At 33.9% G+C, this 5,454-nt stretch overlaps 1 pseudogene; it reads left to right on the top strand.

Annotated features, from left to right (window-relative positions):
* The first annotated feature begins 3,928 nt into the window (after positions 1 to 3,928).
* On the top strand, positions 3,929 to 4,261 carry LOC116629057 (annotated as a pseudogene).
* The last annotated feature ends 1,193 nt before the right edge of the window (positions 4,262 to 5,454 follow it).

The following is a 5,454-nucleotide window of genomic DNA, read 5'->3' as shown; positions in this document are numbered from 1 at the left end:
AAGATAATTACAGACCAATATCCCTCATGAATATGGATGCAAACATTCTCAACAAAATAGCAAACTGAATTCAACAGCGTTAGAAGAATCATTCATCACGATCAAGTGGGGTTTATCGCTGGGATGCAAGGTTGGTTAAACATAAGCAAATTAATAAATGTGATATACATTAATAAAATGAAAAATAATTATCTCAGGAGATACAAAAAAGCATGTGACAAACTACATCATTTCATGTTAAAAATGCTCAACACATTGGGTATAAAAGGAACATATTTCAACAACATAAAGGCCATATATGACAAACCCACACTCACACAATTCTGAAAAGTTGAAAGCTTTTCCTCTACAATTAGGACAAGACAAAGGTGCCCACTCACACCATTCCTACTCAATATTGTACTGCAAATCCTCGTCAGAGCAATCAGCAGGAAAAAGATGTAAAATGTTTAAAGATGATATGATCTTATATATAAAAATTCTAAAGACTGTACCAAAAAACTGCTTGGAATAATCAACAAATTCAATGAAGTTACAGGATATAAAATCAGTATCAGAAAACAGTTGTGCTTCTATGCAATAACAAAATACCTAAAAAAGAAATACAGAAAATTATCCCATTCACAATAGCATTTAAACAATAAAATACTTATGAAAAAAATCTAACCAAGGAAGAAAAAGACCTCTACACTGAAAACTCAAATGGAAAGATATCCCATGTTCATGAATCAAAATATTTTTAAAATCTCCATACTACCTGAATGCATCTACAGACTCAGTGCAATCCCTATCAAAATTTCAATGGCATTTTTTTACAGAAATAGAAAAAATAATCCTAAAATTCAACAAGGCAATATGTCTCAGAATACTTAAAGTTATCATGAGAAAAAAACAACAAACCTGGAGACATTATAGTTCCTAATTTCAAAATAGAGTACAAAGTTATAGTAATCAAAACAGTATGGTACTGACATAAAATCAGGTACATATACCAATAGAAGAGAATCAACTCAGAAAAAAACCCATGCATATATTGTCAACTAATATTATCTAAGATTACTCAGTGGGTAAAGAATAGTCTATTCAATACTGGGGTTGGGAAAACTGGATAACCTCAAGCAAAAAAATTAAACTAGAACCCTATCTTACACTACTCACAAAAATGAACTTCAAATGAATTAAAGAGTTATATTTAAAACCTGTCATTGTAAAATTCCGGGACAATATATCAGAAAAAATCTCCTTGACCTTGGTCTCAGCAGTGATTTCCTTGACATAACAGCAAAAGCACAAACAACAAAAGCAACACTATAGTAGTGGGATTAAATCAAATAGATTGGTTCCACACAACAGAACAAGAAAGTGAAAATACAGAATAGGAGAAAATATTTGCAAAGCATATATGTGATAAGGAGTTAATATCCAAAATATATCAGGAACACATACGACTCAATGGCAAAAGAACAACTCAATTTAAAAGGCAAACAGAAAATCTGAACAGAAATTTTTCAGGAAGATATACAAATGGCCAACAGGTATATGAAAAGGTGCTCAACATTACAAATCATTAGAAAATTGCAAATCAAAGTCACATTGAGCTATCCCCTCATGCCTGGTAGAATGGCTATCATCAAAAAGGCAAGTGATAACAACTGGTGGTAGGGAATAGCACTGGTGATAGGGATGTAAATTTCAAAGTGGAAAGCCATTATGGAAAACAATATCATGGTTCTTCGGGAAATTATACTACCCTATGATCCAACAATCCCATTTCTGGGTTATCTATGTAAATAAATTAAAATCAAGATCTCATAGAGGCAACTGCTCTTGTATGTTCATTGCATGACTCACAATACCCGAGATACAAAAACAACATAAGTGTCCATTAACAGATAAATGGATAAAGACTATGTGAGATACACAGATACACACAAACAATGGATTATTATATATCTATTATAAAAAAGGAAATCCTTTTATCTGCAACTTGGATGCACCTTGAGGGCATTATGCTAAGTGAAATAAGCCAGACAGAGGAAAACCAGTATTGTATGATAACACTCACATGTGGAATCTAAAGAAAAACTCAGGGGTCAAAGAGAGTTGAGTGGTGGTTACCAGAAGTTGGTTGATATGGGAAATAGGTAAATGTTGGTCAAAGTGAACAAATTTCAAGTTTTAAGATTAGGGATCTGATGTCGAATATAGTGATTATAGCTAATAATACTGTTTCATATTCTTAAAATTTGCTAAAGGGTTAGATTTTAAATATTCTCAACACAACGAAGAAATGATACCTAGGTGTCAGGATGCAGGTGGTGGCTAATACAACTGTTGTAATCATTTTGCAATTTATAAACATATGAACTCAACATGATGTACACCTTAAACTTACACAATTTATGTAAATTTATAATTGACATTTATGTGTCAATTATATCTCAATAAAGCTGGAAAACAGCTTTTTCCTTATGTTTACTTATAGGAGTTTTGTGATTTCAAGTCTTACATTAAATCTTTAATCCATTTGGAATTAATCTTTTATGAATGGTTTAAGATAGGGGTCTAGTTTCATTCTTTTGCATATGAATACCTAATTTTCCTAGCATCATTTATTGAAGAGACCATCTTTTCCTGTTGAGTATTCTTGGCTCCATTGTCAAATATTAGTTGATGTATATACATGAGTTTATTTATGGGCTTTTAATTTTCTTTCATTGGTCTATGTGTCTGTTTTCAGTCAGGACCATCCTGTTTTGATTACTCTAGCTTTATAATATAGTTAAATATCAGGAAGTGTAATGCTGCCAGTTTTGTTCTTTCTCAGGATTGTGTTTACTATTTCAGGTCCTTCATGGCTTCAGACACATTTTAGAATTGTTTTTTCTATTTCTTTTAAAAAATGTCATTGGAATCTCAATAGGGATTGCACTGAATCTGTAAGTGGCTTGGTGTTGCATGGACATTTTAATATTAATTTTTCTGATCAATGAATACAGGGTATTTTTACATTTATTTGTTCGTCAGTTTCTTTCATCAGTATCTTGTTTTCATCATAGAGATTAAATTTTCTTAAACTCATTGGTTAAATTTACCTAAGTGTTTTATTTTTGATGGTATAAATGGATTGTTTTATTTCTTTTTTTAAAAGATATTGATTTATTTATTTGAGAGAGCACGAGTTGGGGAGAGGGGCAGAGGGAGAGAGAGTATCAGACTCCCCACTGAGTGGGGAGCCCAATGCAGGGCTCTATCCCTGGACCTTGGGATCATGACCTGAGCTGAAGGTAGACGCTTAACGGACTGAGCCACCCAGGCACCTGCGATTGTTTTATTTCTTTATCAGATAATCCATTGCTAGTAAATGGAAATGCTACATAAATCACTTTGTAGTTGTGAAAGAGAGAAATCTAATTGGTGACTATCTTGTATTCTTCCAACCCAATCATTATTCACCAATTTTAATGTAAAAATTGCTTTGAATTTTGAATGCTTATTTCTAGCTGGTGTTTATAAATATTTTGTGTGTAAATTAAATACAAGAAGGCAAGTTAATAACTTCCATTCAGAAGTACAATACACTGGACTAGAAGTATTTCCAGAATTGATTTTGAGGAATTAACATCAGAACTATTAGTAGTCAAAAGGTAAAGCCAAATTGATACCCTTTCTTTTCTTTCTTCTTGCCCTCCTTCTTTTTGTTTATCTTTCCTCATCTTTTTACCATACTCCATTTTAAATAACATTTGAAGTATCATGCTTACTGATTCAGGTTTCAAATTTTGTGCTTAACTTCCTTTCAGCAACAAACACAGGAAGATGGGGTCATTCATGTTAATATTAGAAAGAACATAACTGGCCTTTCTTTTTCTGCCATCTTGGAGTCTGTGGAGGCCTGCAGGGAACAGGACTCCTATAACGCCAAATAATGTCTGGAAGGCTCTGGTCCAAGGCCATTTTTGCTGGCTATAAGCGGGGTCTTCAGAACCAGAGGGAGCACACAGCTCTTCTTAAAATCTAAGGTGTTTATGCTCGAGATGAAATGGAATTCTATGTAGGCAAGCGATGTGCTTATGTGTACAAAGCAAAGAACGACACAGTGACTCCTGGTGGCAAACCAAACAAAACCAGAGTAATCTGGGGAAAAGTAACTCATGCTCATGGAAACAGTGGCATGGTTTGTGCCAAATTCTGAAGCAACCTTCCTGCTAAAGCCAATGGCCACAGAATCTGTGTGATGCTGTACCCCTCAAGGATTTAAATTTAATGAAAAGTAAATAAAGGTGTAGATTTGTAAAAAAAAAAAAAAAAAAAAAAGAGAGAGAGAAAGAACATAACTCATGATTTTAAGTGAAAAACCAAGATAACTGTGACATTAGTCTCCAAAATAATTTTCTTTTGTGGAACCTCATGAAGATGAAACTGAGGAATATCACCAACAGCTTCCTGAATAACATGTTACGGCTAATACACTAATGAGCTTTGTGTGGATGCACCTTAAAGTGCTTTTGGATAAAGACCACATTTTAAATATTAAACTGCAATTTAGGAAACATGGCCTTTCAGCAGGCCAAGTATATGTTATTCTAGAGACTAACTTGAAAAAGTATAGATCACATGAGTAGCTAATCCAAAATGAACCATATATTTCAACATTTCCTATAAATAGACTGTATCTAAACTAAATGTATGGTAAGAGCAGAGAGGTGCATTCTATTACAAGACCCAGAGTGCTTAGACTTTTGTACAAATTAAGTTATAGCCGTTATGGAGTCTACTTTCAGTGACATGATGGATTACAATGGTGGCAGTTATAGTTGGCCAGGAGTCTTAAAAATAGGTCAAGGAAGGTATCCCTCTAGCCACTCTACTCTAGCTATTGTGCTTTTAGAATAATGGAAAGTCTACTGTTACCACACTTTCAAGAGATTGAACAAGAGCTGCCTCCTGTGTCCATTTTGTGTATTTGTCCTTATTTCTCTGAACTATTAAAGTGTGAACAGCTCTAGATTCTCAACCAAAATAAGGGAACTAAGTTTTTGTTTCTACAAGAGTCAATATCCAATCTCAATCTATGCATTTGTTTCAGTCTGGTATTCATTCTATAACCCATGCTTATGCATACATACTGTGAAAATAAACAAAGACCAACCAAATTTCAGGCCAGGGAAAGGGCAACAGTCCAAAATCAGTTGTAAACAAGGGCTTAGTTGAGATCCAGGCATAAATTTCTGAATCTAAAAGCATAAAACAAAGGCACAAGGCAGAATCTCAGCACTGAAAGAATAGAGCACAAGAGATAGAAATGGCAATCATCCATCTGGTCTTATGAAGAGGTATCAGAACATGATGTATGATTGCAAAGCTAAAATCTGAACTTATGGGAATTGGTAATAGAAAAGAACCAAATGGTAAACATGCCTGAGGCATTTTACTGAGAATACAGGGAGGAAT

The sequence above is a fragment of the Phoca vitulina genome, unplaced genomic scaffold (assembly GCF_004348235.1).
Source record: "Phoca vitulina isolate PV1807 unplaced genomic scaffold, GSC_HSeal_1.0 scaffold235, whole genome shotgun sequence".
NCBI lineage: Eukaryota > Metazoa > Chordata > Mammalia > Carnivora > Phocidae > Phoca > Phoca vitulina.
Note: the sequence above shows the minus strand (reverse complement) of the source record. Positions and strands in the feature narration are given on the sequence as shown.